Consider the following 15,365-nt stretch of genomic DNA (forward strand, 5'->3'; position numbering starts at 1 on the left):
CACGAGAGAGGAAGTCACTGCGCGGCAGGTCCGATCGTCCGACAGTTTATTAACTGCACTGCGTATCGATACGCCTGCTACAGGCCGGTGACGGCACGGGTGTGCGCGCTATCAACTTTCGTTATTTCGGTGATTTGACTACCATGGATTTATCTACCGGACGAGGAAAAAATTCCAAGTAGTGGAGGTAAGTGAGTACTAATGAAACTTGTTTTCTTGTCATATGTATTTAACGTAGCAGAGTGGCTCTCGAACATCGGTACGCGTAAGCGGTTAGCCCTAACGATTTGAAGGACTCGCTTTGTGCGTTGCGGAGATTTGTCGGTGGACTTTTGTACCTGGCTGCTGCGTTTGTACACAGAATCGATTCACGCGCAATTTCTAGCCCTGTGTCTGGTGAAGTGCTTGTGTTCTGTCGTGTTTTGCTTGGCGAATGTTGTGATATGAAATGAAATAAGGGAAGCTGGAGAGTGCGCATATAAGTGCGTGTGCGAATATAAGCGTGTTTACCTTAACGCACATCGTGTAGTTTTAGCGTGATATTGGCTTTTGTTTCATTTCTGCTGATGCCGTTTTTTTCTTCGTCATAATAGTTCTCGGTTAAAAAACGTGCACAATAAATTGAATGATTTCCGTGCGTGTAGCATTAAATAAAATAATAAATCGAGTGAATTCCCAGAGTACAGCATTAGACTAAAATGCCATCTGGATGCTTTTTTCGCATTTCAATTGAGTGTTCAATCTTTTCGGACGCTCAGTTTCGTCGTGAAATGTTGGAATCAACAAGGTATATGCAACCCGAATTTATTTTTAACGTCAGAACTACACGCACGTCGTAACTGGTACAGTATTATTAGCAGCTTTGGTTGTGCTTCGTACTCTTACTCCAGCATCGCAAACGTAAATTAACCATTCAGAACCTAGTAAAAATATTCAAAAATGGCTGTTAAATTTCTGTCACTTATAGAATTTTCAGCTTAGTGAATTTAGTCTGTAACACACCTTGGTGATCAGAGTAACACAGCATTTGGGATTTCGCAGGTTTAAGGCAGAGTATGATTCTGGTGTCTGGCCTGTCGTTTGCTAATAACTTACATGTTGTAGGCTGCTGACTGGTGCAACTTAGACAATGTGTGAATGTTATTATACTGTAAAAATGTCTTGCACTACTTTGATGATTCCCGCTCTACAACGTATACTTCAACTAAAAATGTATGCCTGGCAGGACAAGCGAACAGGACCACATGACGAGTTTTTCAGTGCTGTGCTTTTTAAAGGTTTAGTTATGCATATATACCAACTAGCCCACCTCGCCATTCTGCTGCAGGAAGTATACATCCATGGCAGTGACGCTGTCCGGGTTTGTGCATGTTTCCTTTTGCCACATTTTGGGGACATGCCTTCATCCGTGTATATATTATCACTCCAATCCACCAAGCGGTTAGGATAGCCACAGAAAAATATTTTGCAAGTTCGGATGGGGCCTCTAGCTGGGCTAAAATATTGTTACGCGGCGGCAGCACATAGATGAGACGAACAATGCAATGTGGTGGAACGATCTATTTACAGTATTTACAAGCGGCCATGGCCGAGTCCGCTGAGTCTGCACGCGCCCTCTTCTACGTCGTCTTCGATGCCGAGCTATGCCACCATGGGGCATTGTCTACTGGTCCCGTGACACTACCCCCACGGGCAAAGACGACCGTCCCGGTCGAGGCCGTAGGGATACGACTCGAAGGCGGTGCCGTTGATTCCTTTCACCTGCGAGGGTCCGAGTCGGCAGCTCGACCTTGTCTTAGCAGTGCTCGAGTGCCAGCCGCAGTAGTGCACGTGGTTGCATGCTGATAGGTTGAGCGCAATTGCAGAAGACGGGGGCTGTGTGGTTGGATGTGCCTGTACGACGCTCAGCTTTGTTATTGGGGCCTCTCAACCGGGTAGCTAAAGGCAGCTCTTGGTCCACAAGCTGTTGCACCAGTAACTCAATTTTTCTTCGGGGCAAGGCTTTTCCCGTCGCGGAGAATCCGTCGGTAGCAACCAGTGCGAGTTCGATGATGTCGACGCACAGCCGGAAAGTTTTGACGTTGATAGCTGCGGTGAGGACGAGATGAGATGAGTATATATAGTGAAGTCCTGGCCGCCGCATATGATGGTGACTGTCGTGATAAGCACCGGCCCCGGAACAGCTGTGACCACCGCCGACCCCACGAGGCAGCATCCAAAGCCCTGGGAGAAGCGCCGGAGATCTGGGCGGGGGAACGTCGTCGGCTCTACGTCTGGTCGTGGCTGGTCAGTTCGTCTGGTCTCGGCGGGGCATGGGCAGAGGACACGGGGCTGGGGAATGGTCGCTTCCATGGCTCACCGGGGCTGGGGCGGGCCGACGCTTTCCAGGAGCCAGGATGAGACTGCTGCATGAGCCGAGACGGGGTGAAGCTGGGGGCCGGGATGGGACTGAAACCCGCACCATCCACCAAAATGTTACGCGGCGGCAGGACATAGATGAGACGAACAATGCAATGTGGTGGAACGATCTATTTACAGTATTTACAAGCGGCCATGGCCGAGTCCGCTGAGACTGCACGCGCCCTCTTCTACGTCGTCTTCGATGCCGAGCTATGCCACCATGGGGCATTGTCCACTGGTCCCGTGACAATATCCTCAGAGCTAAAATGTCCTCCTCATTCACGAGATATAGTTCTTTTATATAGTGGTACCTCACATTAAGTGTCATAGTTAGTGTTAAGGTTGCCTTAGTAGTGCCAATGCTGACAATAAATTATATACACTCCGCTCTCTTCCTGCCCCTGAATGTTACACCCATCTTCTAGCGTTCTATAGCCTGCTAAGTCGTCCCTAATGTAAGTGAGACCCTTTTAGTGAGCCTGGAAGTTTGTGCCCCGTAGGTTAGTACCGGTAAGATGCAGCTGTCATACACTGTCTTTTTACGGATAATAGTAGGCGGCCATTCTGTATTAAACCAGTCTTAAAAAGCTGAATTAACAACACAGATTTTCCTGTACCCATGCCTAGATTGAAGAACTGGCTTGCAAGGGGGGGTGCTACTGCAACAGTCTGCACGAGGCACCTGCTCAAGCTTCTGCTAACAGTCAACAGGGCCCTGGAGTTCTCCTGGTTTGGGAAAAAGAGAAGCACGCTTTTTTCCACCTGCGAGTGGCATCCTGCATTGTGTGTAACTAGATATCTTCGTGTTGTTAGAGACACCCAATTCTTTCACCAGACAATGTATGTGGCCCTGATTTTTATTGTCAGTCACTACCTGTGCAAATATCAGCTATGTCGACAACCTCGGCTTTTTAGTTTTTATTGCTAGAAGCGGTATTAAATTGCTTTCAGCCTTTGGACCATGAAAGGTTTACTCACTTTCCAACTAATTTGATCTGCAACTATTTGGGCAGTTGCTGGCACCACAACGAAGAACGCTAACTGTTCAAGAATCCCTACCACAGCTGATGATGGAGGCATGCATCATTGAACCACCATTGAATCATTTCCGTGCTTCCATGCGTTTTTATTTTGTGTAATTGTTCTTTGAGTGTATCACTTGGTGTGAATTACATAGTCATGTAAATCTGTCTTGTAACTAATATCAATGATTTCCGTATTTCCCGTTTGTTCCCAAATGATATCAGTTTGTGCGAAATATTGAAATAGTGTAACTTTTTGTTTTTCTAACCCGAATTCAATAGGTTTTTCCTAAGTGTTTTCTTGTTTTATTGTGGTCCTGCCATTTCACTAAGTGTGCATCATTTCATCACGTAAATTTCTACTGCTCTTGTAACCGCCGTACAGTCATTTCTTTACACACACCTTTTTATTGATAACCATTTCCCTAGATGTTGGTTTGTTTAAAGTAGCTTAAATTTGTATGGCACTCACAACCACCACTCAACACCACTTCTGTGTTTCCTAGGTGGTTTTGTTTTATTGTTCCACAAACTTTTACTACATGTGAACTATTTTGTTTTGGTAAATGTGATGTGTTTTTATAACCACCATTCAATCATTTCTTTGTTTTCACAATTTGCTTGCATCGTTTTTCACCCAATTATTTCAATGTGCGATATTTCAAGTTGCATAACTATCTTGTGCTTTTACCTTGTGTTTACATGCTTGCTTTTCTTCCTATTTTTTGTCAACCTTTCTGCTGTGGGTGACTTATTTATAGTTATGAATATTTGTACTATTCTTGTAATTGTACAATGTGGACCCTGTTGGCCAGGGCAAATAGGAATGAAAATTAAAGCCTACTACACCGCTTCGCGATACGAGATACTTTGCGACCTGAAATCATTCGGCGTTTTGGGCAATATGTTTGACACTCTCTGTACCTACCTGGCGGAACAAACCTTTCGTGTAAGAGCTGGCACTGCCGTTTCAAATGTTTTTGTGCAGAAAATGGTGTGCCTCAATGTGGCGTTTTGAGCTGCACGTTGTTCATACTCAATATAAACTCACTTCAAAAGGCATTGCCAGGAACCATTTTCTGTACAATGTAAGTAGATGAGGTCCAAATATCCTTGAAATCTTGCAATATGTCAATTTGCCAACGCCAAGTCCAACTTGGTGTCAATAAACTAGCTGGCTGGGCTGATCAGAACATGTTTTAAGCTAAACCCAGTTAAGAGCACTTGTGTTGTGTTCCCCAAAAGGCGTGGGTTCAGGCCAGATCGAGACATCAAACTGAATTGTGTCTCGATTCTGGTCAAAAAAGAACACAATTTTAGAGGTTTAGTCCTTGATAAAAAGCTTTCCTTTATCCCTCATACCAAACAAATAAAACAAAAAATGTCCTAAAACATTGAATATTCTCAAGTTCTTGTCGCATCACTCGTAGGGTGCTGACAAACAACTTCTGCTGCGAGAGTTTGCCAGCCTGGTAGGCTCGCGGCTAGACTATGGGAGTGTTGTGTATGGTCCAACAAGGGAAACTCCTTTGGAAATGCTCGACCCAGTGCAGCACTTGGGCCTTCGACTTGCGTCTGGTGCTTTTCAGACTAGCCCTGTGTAAAGTTAGTACGTCGAATGTGACAAATGGTGCCTAGGGCACCAGCGCGAGCATATCGATTTACTATATGCTTTTAAAGTTTCATTACTGTCTCACAATCCTATTAAATCTATATAGAACAATACATCTAAATTCCAACTGTTTTTTTATTATCCATCTATTTTTCGCCTTTCTCGCTCAGGACGACGGAGGAGGCTTCTGAACTTTCTGTCTCGTTTTTAGACACTTTCCAAACATCTTTTATTGATTCGATAGCCCCATGGCATCTTCGTTCTGTATTGTGTGATTTGTCGTTTACGCAATTTAAGAAAACCATGCTGCCCACAAATGCCATTTTGTAGCATTTCTTGTATCTCCAGGCGATATATGGGGCAGAAGAACTTTAAGTGATGCATCTAAAACATCCACTGCGGCGTGTTGTGGCCGACAGACCCAACTTAACTGCTTGCAAAACAATGAATGTAAAATCCAGCATCTTTACGGCGGAAGCACATGGTATATTTCTTGTTTTAAATGACATTATCGAACATAACATTGCGAAGTCCATCATTTTCACAGATTCACTTAGCGTCGTGCGCACATTATCCTCACAAAGGTCTTGCAAAAATTACGTTGTCAATGTCGTTTCTAAATGTTTGATGTCAGCGTATGCGTCAGGTCTGAATGGGACCGTCTGCTGGGCTCCAGGCCACACTGGGATCGCTGGCTATGAGTTGGCTGATGTAATGGCCGCTGCTGCTGCACTCAGAAACACTCTAGACATAGAAACTGTACTCTACACTGACCTCAAGCCACTCATCAGACAACACCTACGTAAAACATGGCAAACACACTGGAGTGAACAGACAGACAACAAACTACATGTAATAAAGCCACACTTGGGACGATACACAACTCACACAACAGACACACCGAAGACACTGAGTGGGCTCGGCAACAGCTTACCGATGGCGAACGCTCACCTGCGATGCCTCTTTTTCATGCAGATTGTCGTCTGGGCAGGTGTTCCGACAGTCTTCCGCACGAAGCCTCACGGTACCGACGGAAGCTTGGTCTCACTGCACCGGCAACCACAGCGCCCAATCGACTCGCCACTACCGCCCATCACTGACAGCCCCCTTCATGACCGCTGCATCGCCAAACTGCCTCCTGTTCTGCCCCGCCTACTGCACTCCCTGAAGTCACGTGGTTCCCACGTCACCGACCCGACACCGGCGCCACACCGTTACCATAAAAGCACCAGCGTCACCCGTGGCCCATCCAGTGGGCTCGGCAACAGCGTATCGATGGCGAACGCTCACCTGCGATGCCTGTTTTTCATGCAGATCGTCGTCTGGGCAGGTGTTCCGACAGTCTTCCGCACGGAGCCTCACGGTACCGACGGAAGCTTGGTCTCACTGCACCGGTGACCACAGCGCCCAATCGACTTGCCACTACCGCCCATCACTGACAGCCCCCTTCATGACCGCTGCATCGCCAATCTGCCTCCTGTTCTGCCCCGCCTACTGCACTCCCTGAAGTCACGTGGTTCCCACGTCACCGCCCCGACACCGGCGCCACACCGTTACCATAAAAGCACCAGCGTCACCCGTGGCCCCTCCAGTGGGCTCGGCAACAGCGTATCGATGGCGAACGCTCACCTGCGATGCCTGCTTTTTATGCAGATTGTCGTCTGGGCAGGTGTTCCGACAGTCTTCCGCACGGAGCCACACGGTACCGACGGAAGCTTGGTCTCACTGCACCGGCGACCACAGCGCCCAATCGACTTGCCACTACCGCCCATCACTGACAGCCCCCTTCATGACCGCTGCATCGCCAAACTGCCTCCTGTTCTGCCCCGCCTACTGCACTCCCTGAAGTCACGTGGTTACCACGTCACCGACCCGACACCGGCGCCACACCGTTACCATAAAAGCACCAGCGTCACCCGTGGCCCCTCCAGTGGGCTCGGCAACAGCGTATCGATGGCGAACGCTCACCTGCGATGCCTGTTTTTCATGCAGGTAACAAACCGCTTCTCCTTATTTGCCAAGCCTACAGGGCATTATGCCTTGATAGTGTTGCCGAGCCCACGGTACTGCATTGGTGCCCTTTATGATTACTGCTACTGCTTAGTAAACCTGTTGTTGCTCTCCGGAGACATAGAAGAAAACCCAGGCCCTACTAGCCGTTCATTCTCCACGCAAACAGCTGGTGACATACTGTCAGCCCTTGATGAAGTTCGATCATCCCTCCTAAAAGAAATGAAAAGCATTCAATCTACACTGTCCCAGTATGATAAAACTTTGGAAAACATGAACGAAAGGCTTGCTAAAATTGAAGCAGACTGTGCGAACGTAGCCACATTTAAAACAGACGTCGAGGAAATCCGTTCCATCGCTGTACAAAATTCCGAACAAATCGCTGAACTAGCTTGCAGTATGGACAATTTTAACGATAGATCCCGACGAAATAACCTTATCTTTTATGGACACAAAGATTCCGGACGCGAAACGTGGGCCCAATCCGAGGCTTTAATCATAGATCACTGCAAGGCTGCCCTCAATCTGACTGTTAACCCACGCGATATTGAACGCGCACACCGACTGGGAACTTTCCATCCTAGCAAAGATAGGCCCATAATTGTAAAGTTCACGCATTTCAAAGATAAAGACCTTATTTTAGCGAACGCAAAAAAACTAAAAAATACTACATACAGCATTTCACAAGATTACTCCCCCAACACCCGTCTGATACACAAACGACTGATCGAATTTGGTAAAGCCCAGTCCCGACCTTATAAGCTCGCATACCGTAAATTAACCATCAATGAGGTGACTTACATTTTTGACCCGACTACACAAACTGCTCCCACGTGCACCAGAGCTACCCACTAAAGCCCATGTTCAATCGAAAAACTTTCTTTCAGTTATTTATACTAACATTAGGAGCCTATTGCCTAAACGCGATTCCCTGCACAGTCTCATCCAGGCTACCGAATGTAAATTAGTAGTACTAACCGAAACATGGTTGAATTCATCTATCTTCGACTCAGAGTTGCTTCCTATGCTTACTGATTTTGATATTTTCCGCTGTGATCGCCAAAACAAACGGTGGGGTGGGGTCTTAATCGCTGCTCACCACAGTTTGCAATGCTGCGCGGTAGACTTTCCTTCTTGCCTTGAAATTATCTTCATCCGCTGCAAAGCTGCAGCCCCACCCATTATAATTGGCGTCTGCTACCGCCCCCCTGACTCCGATTCCTCTTTTATTGGCAACTTTAATGATCCTCTCCAAATGGCAACTTCAGATTCGGACGGTTCCCCTCTCCTGCTATTCGGAGACTTCAACTTTCCCTGAATAAATTGGTCCAACTTAGCATTAACAACTTCAAAAAATAATATTGAAAGTGACTTTGTAGATACTTGCCTAATGTTCAATTTATCCCAAGTGATAACATTCCCAACACGAACAACCGATAATTCAACAAGCTTGCTAGATTTACTCCTAACGTCCGAACCTGATAAAATTTCGCCGGTTTGTAATCTAACCGGTCTAAGCGATCCCTCAGTCATTCATGCGAGTTTCCAATACAACTTACCGAACCCCCCAAAATCAAGAAAAGAATAACCCTATACGACAAAGCCGATTATGAAAGTATGAATAACGAACTTTCCCCTTTTTGCGATTGGTTTCTTATAGATTTCTGGAAACGGTCTGTTGACGAAAACTGGGAGCTTTTTAAAGAGAAAATGCAGCATTTAATAAACACCCATATTCCCATCATCACCATTACAGAACGCCCTACTTCTCCGTGGTACAACAACGCATTAAAACGCCTTAACAACAAAAAGAAGAGACATTTCCGCTCGGCTAAGGCGTCGAATTCCAAGCAAGCATGAGAAAAGTATCGTAATACTGAAAAACTTTACGAATCCATGATTTCAAATGCTAAACGAACGTTCTTCTCGTCTACCCTCCCAGACATGATACGCACTAACCCCAAACAGTTCTGGAAGGCCATTAACCCCACTCATACGAAACCTATCTCGTTATGCGATGCACAAAATGTTAGAATACTGGAGTCCTATGTCGCAGAAACACTAAATTCTACATTTTGTTCTGTCTTTACTGATGAACCCGAAGATATACTTTCTTGTGCTTCCACCCATGATTTCCCTGTTATGCCTAATGTCATCTTCGAACCTCACGGTACCATTAAAGTGATCGAGTCATTAAAAGTGACGTCATCAGCTGGTATTGACTGCATAAATTCTAAAGTTCTGATAAACACTAAACATTTTTCTGCTGTTATATTGTCTCATATCTTTCAGCAATCACTGTCATCTGGAGTGGTGCCACGAGACTGGAAGGTCGGCAAGATCATTCCAATTCCCAAGAAAGGTCCGTCATCCTCACCCTCCAGCTACCGTCCAATATCACTAATATGCATATGCTGTAAACTTATGGAACATATTATCTACTCTCAAACCGTCAAATTTCTTTCGTCTGTAAATTTTTTCCACCCCAGTCAGCACGGTTTTCAGAAAGGCCTCTCATGTGACACCCAACTCGCGCTTTTTATAACGATATCAGCTCATTTCTTCATCATAATATTCCTGTTGACGCTCTCTTCCTATGTTTCGAAAAAGCTTTTGATAAGGTACCCCATAAACGTCTCTTCCTAAAAATTTCGCGCTCAAACTTTGACCCTGCCGTCTTAAATTGGATCCAAAATTTTCTTTCAAACCGTGAACAGTTCGTTTGTGCCAACCAGACATCATCATCCCGTTGTCAAGTAGTCTCAGGCGTGCCCCAGGGTACGGTCCTCGGTCCCCTCCTGTTCTTAATTTATATAAACGACCTGCCTAATAATATATCGTCAAGTATCCGTTTATTCGCAGATTACTGCGTCATTTATCGCCCAATTAATGACCCTAATGACTCCTGCATTCTCCAAAACGATCTATTAACAATTGAAACATGGTGCAGAAATTGGCTAATGACTCTAAACATTAACAAAACGTCTGTCGTTTCTTTTCATCGTAGGAAACATTACCCGGCTCCAACATACTTTATTTTCGGATCTACGTTGTCCCCCGTGCACTCCTATAGGTATTTAGGTATAAACATAACTCCCGATCTTAATTTGACACCCCACATAATAAATATCTGTAACGAAGCAAATAAAGTTCTTGGCTACCTCAGACGAAACTTGCGCCTTTCCCGTCCTCCTGTAAAACGTTTAGCCTACCAAACATTAGTACGCCCGAAACTCGAATACGCTTGCGCCGTCTGGGACCGCACCAATCCAATCTATCTAAAATTTTGGAATCTATTCAGAATAAGGCAGCAAGGTTTATTTACTCTGATTATCATATCACTCAAGTGTCACTAATCTGAAAAGCCAAGCACAACTTCAGAATCTAGAACTGCGACGCAAGGCCGCTAGACTAACCCTTTTTCACAAATTCTTTCATTCATCCTCTGACGCATCCAGTATCATGCCCGCACATCGAATCTCTTCTCGTACTAGCCACCGCAACACTGTTTATCCTGCGTATGCCCGTACAACTGCCCACCTTCGCTTGTTTTTTGTTCAAACAGCAAAGGATTGGAATGATCTTCCATCCGACGTCGTGCACCACTCAAGCCCGGTTCTGTTCAAAACCCACATTGAAAGAAATTTGTACCACATCCCACCCCTCATGTAACACCCCGTACTGGGGCATTTGAGGTATAATAAATAAATAAATAAATAAATAATTGACCTTAGCAAGGTTACGAATAGCCCACACACAAGACACACTCGCACCTGCTCACTGGATCTTTAAGGCCCATGGGCAGCGGGTGGGGAGATGCCCTATTCGTAATCCACATATTCACTCAATGCAAGGCTCTTGACACAACGCGATGCAAAAACTTCCCACAACTATAGAAACAACACGTCCCATTTCACCCATCATACTTTTTAGGAGACAAGCCCATGCTTTCCTCCAAGCGTGTTTTTAAGTTTCCCACAGATGTCAGTTTTTACATCTCATCTCTTATCATCCTTCATGACAACCTCGCACTTGACACCAGTCATCTCCATTACCTAGCTTGTGTTTTACTTCGTTTATTTTTGCTGAAATTCTCTACTTTTACTTTCACGTCGCTCTCATGAAATCACATTTGTTTTGCGCTCTTTGCCCTTAGCTGGGCTTGCACCATAAAAATCGAAATATCATCATCATCAGAACTCGTTAGCGCGTCAGTGTCATCTGCACACGTTCTGCGAACTCGCTAGTTGAGCAGTGAACGTTACGGCCAAACATGCTGAACTCCGTTCAGAAAACATCGGTCGTATACCAAAAATCAACTTACAAAAAAAAGCATGTACCTTGGAGGATTTAAACTCGCGACTTGCAAAACGATAATCCCAGCGCTCCTGACCACTGGTCCACAAGCCAGGGATGCCAAGATTGGATATATAAGGTATATAATGCACAACCAGTTTACACCTTTATTTAGTTTTAGCACTTCAAGTATTTTAGGTGCCTATTTGCTGTATAGCGCTCGTGCAGTAAGCGTCCCTCAAACTTTCACAATATCTCACGTCTAGCAATTGCATTTCTTTGCCGGAAAAGCATTCGCCGGTGTTTTGCCGTGCTACTGACGGCTGTGCTTGTTCACCAAGCGCAAAAGTCTTCCTGCTCTTTAGTTTTTCGCTTTACGGTAAAAGTTTCAGATGAGTTTATTTCTTTAGTGCCTATATTATCTTCACGGACTCTTCTTTGGCCTTCAAGTGGCCTTATATTTTCCAACTACCGTAAAGTCAGCGAAGCGTCGCATGTGCACTCGTGCAGCGCTTGTGTGGAGCGACGCGCACTTGGAGCTTGATACAGTGAATAAACTAAGAAAGTAAAGATAGGCACTTTCTTCCATTCGCAAACGTGTTGTGGGTTAGTTTATATTGAGCGAGCGAATTCCGACGACCCGACGACGGCCGGCGGAATAAACGCTGGGCTGATTGACTCGGTAGGAAGGTCGGCGAGCTGTGCAGTAGAGCAGCCAATTGCCAGCTCATCTGCTGCTGACGTCACGCGAAAACGGCACAGAAAATGGGTGAGGGTGCAGAGAGGAGGACAGCATTTTCTAATAAATTTTTGTACTAAATAAATTCGCATAAATGCGCTCAGAATGGTCGAAACATAGCCTATGGTCGAAACATAGCCTACACTTGGCAGCTGCGGCAGCAACTGGGCCACACAGCTGAAGCTGTTTGTCCGACACTTGCAGGTTGGAGGCAAAGCTATTCTATTTTGCTTTTACGTCTGCTTTTGTTGCTGCTTCTGCTGCCACTGTGTTTGTGCTATGAGTACCGACGTGGTCCAGTCATTGAAAGAATGCAGACAGGACATAGAAAGGGAGTTCAGAAAAGAGTACAGGGAACTGAAAAATAGCACGGACTTCTTCAACAAGTCGTTTGAAGAAATGAAGGCAGCATTAAAGGTGGCCGAGGCTGAAAACGCAGAAATCAAGGCCCAAAATGTCGCCCTCACCGCGGAGTGCTCCGCGCTTCGCACTCAAGTGCTCGAAAATGAGCATAAGATTGTACAGCTGGAGCAGTACTCTAGATGCAAAAACATCGAGATCAAAGGTGTGCCATCCATTGAAGGAGAAAGCCTCCCTGCCCTCCTGCATAAGGTGGGATCAGTCTTAGGCGAGCCGATCGTAGAAAACGATACAAATGACTGCCAACGCGTACCAACGAAAGACGACACAGTCAGCAACATAGTGGTTCAGTTCCGGAGTAGGTCCAAGCGAGATATCGTCCTCGAGAAAGCAAGGAAAACGCGGGTTTCGACAACTGATCTTGATTTTACGCACCCTTCTCCAGTGTTTTATAGAGCGTCTTTGTCCCGACCTGAAAAGGCTGCTGGGTATGACTGTGTCTAAAAAGAAGGAAAAGGGCTGGCGCTATGTTTGGACCAAAGGTGGCAAAACCTTTGCGAGAAAAACCGAATCCTCGCGCACCTTGAAGGTGACACGCGTCAGCGACATCGAAAAAATGGAATGATTGTAATCATTCCATCTAAAACTACGGCTCGTAATGGCAGCCGCTTGTCTGACGCCACGTGAAGTGGGCCGTTTACATGCGCAGAAGCAAAACACGATGTCTTTTATTCATATTAACGCACAATCGGCAAGAAATAAACAGGATGAAATTCTTCCACTGCTTGGCACCTTTGCTTTCGAGCATGACATTATTATGTTAACTGAAACGTGGTACGAAACCGATCTCGATGTACAGAGGCCTCCAAGTTACACAACCTATTTCATCAATAGGTCTTCTAAAAGAAGGGGGGGTGTACTGTTAATGGCAAAAAACAACTCGCGTTGCCACTTGGTTGCGTCGCATTCTTTTGTCACTTGCAATTACGAAGTGCTTAGTGTAAAATCTAGGGACACTCTCTTTAGCGTTTTGTACCGACCACCGGGAAGCAATGTGGCAAATTTTCTGTCTTTTTTCGGTAGCTACTTATGTTGGGTGAACGAAAATCGTTGCAAACTAATCGTAGTAGGAGACTTGAATATCGATTTCCTCAAGATTTCTAATACGCAACGAGACCTCCACATCTGTTTGGCATCGAATAGATTTTTTAATAGTATGCAAGCGCCTACACGCATCAAAAATAGCTTCTCGACCTTACTTGATGTTTTTATCACCAATATTCACGAATGTATTTTTTTCTGGTGTTCTTAACGTACATATTAGTGATCATCTCCCTATTTTTCTTCTGCTATCTACCCCTCCTTTCATGCATAAAGTGCCAGTTGGTCGCGTGATTACCCCTGACATTAGCAGCTCAAACTTAGACAAGTTTCGTGACACGATATCTCTAGACGAGTGGTCAGATATCATGCGCACTACGGACCCTGATACAGCTTACAATTGTTTCCATGAAAAGTTCAAAATGGTATGCTATACTTGCTTCCCGTACAAATCTTTAAACTTCGTACGCAGAGGCCAGAAACAGTGAATTACAGAAAAGTGTTTGAAGGAAATCCACATAAAAATAAATTGCACAAGGAATTTATTCAAACCAAAGACAATAAAAAGTTCAAACAGTTCAAAGCTCAAAGAAATAAACTTAATAACCTCCTGCGTTACGAAAAAAGACGATACATGCACAAGTTATTCAGTAGTGGTGTAATGAAAAGATCAGATATTGCTTGGAAAAACATGAACTCTGTTTTGAATCGTAATACATATAGTCCTGACACGAGAGACGAGGTTATTCGGAACAATGAAATCTTATCAAATGCCGAGCTAGCAAACACCTTTAACGATTACTTCATATCAGTATGCAAGAGTGCTCACAACCCCAAATATGCAAACTTCATGAATGAAAGCACCTGTGATTCAGCCTTCTTGGCCCCCGTCACTTCAAATGAAATTGTGAGCGCTTTTCATTCTTTGAAAAATAGTGGTTGCCCTGAAGTAGATGCCTTAGAAATCCGGCCGATTAAGTATGTTCTAGACCTTGTTTCACCGGCGTTGGAGCATGTCTTTAACCTTCTTTTTACTGCAATACTTTTCTTCAAAAACTTCAAATTGGTAAAGTTATTGTTTTACCCAAGGAAGGCGACAAAAACGAATTCACAAATTATAGGCCGATGGTGATATGTGCTATATTTTCAAAAGGCCTGGAGAAGCTTATACACACTCGCATGATTTCATTCATTGATAGGCACAAAATAATGAGCGCTATACAATTTGGATTTCTTAAAGGCCTTTCCACTGAGACTGCCCTTCTAGCGCAAAAAGAGGCAATTCTTAACTCCTTTGAGCAACAGTTATACACATAAGGAATATTCATCTATTGCTCAAAAGCGTTTGACTGTATTGATCATGTCACTTTGCTAAAAAAGCTCAGCCACTACGGCTTCCGTGGTACCTTTTTACAGTTACTAACCTCCTACCTCAGCAATCACAAGCAGAAACTGATATAATAATCATAGTTTTTGTTTGAAGCCTGTTTCTGCAGGAGTACCGCAAGGAAGCATCTTAGGACCTCTATTATTTTGCATATATATGAATGATCTGGCCAATATTAATAGCTCTGCTAATATTATAATGCGTGGTGATGACACGACCATCATCTTAGCGGAAAACACCAAACTGATGTGTTTTGCATGTCCAATGAACTGCTTGATAACTGTCATGCTGGAGCCGAGTAAATTTATTGACAATTAATGAAAATAAAACTAAAGCAGTACTGTTTAGACCAAGAAACCGTGCAGTTAAGTGCCAGCACACGCTAAAACTAAGTAATTCCGATATTGAAATTGTAACTACGGTGAAATGTCTTGGAGT

At 44.7% G+C, this 15,365-nt stretch overlaps 1 pseudogene; it reads left to right on the forward strand.

Moving 5' to 3' along the window:
• Nucleotides 1–5,970: 5,970 nt before the first annotated feature.
• On the forward strand, nt 5,971–15,060 carry LOC144160747 (uncharacterized; annotated as a pseudogene).
• The last annotated feature ends 305 nt before the right edge of the window (nt 15,061–15,365 follow it).

Source organism: Haemaphysalis longicornis, unplaced genomic scaffold (assembly GCF_048455015.1).
Source record: "Haemaphysalis longicornis isolate Haplotype H1 unplaced genomic scaffold, Haemaphysalis longicornis Haplotype H1 scaffold_11, whole genome shotgun sequence".
NCBI lineage: Eukaryota > Metazoa > Arthropoda > Arachnida > Ixodida > Ixodidae > Haemaphysalis > Haemaphysalis longicornis.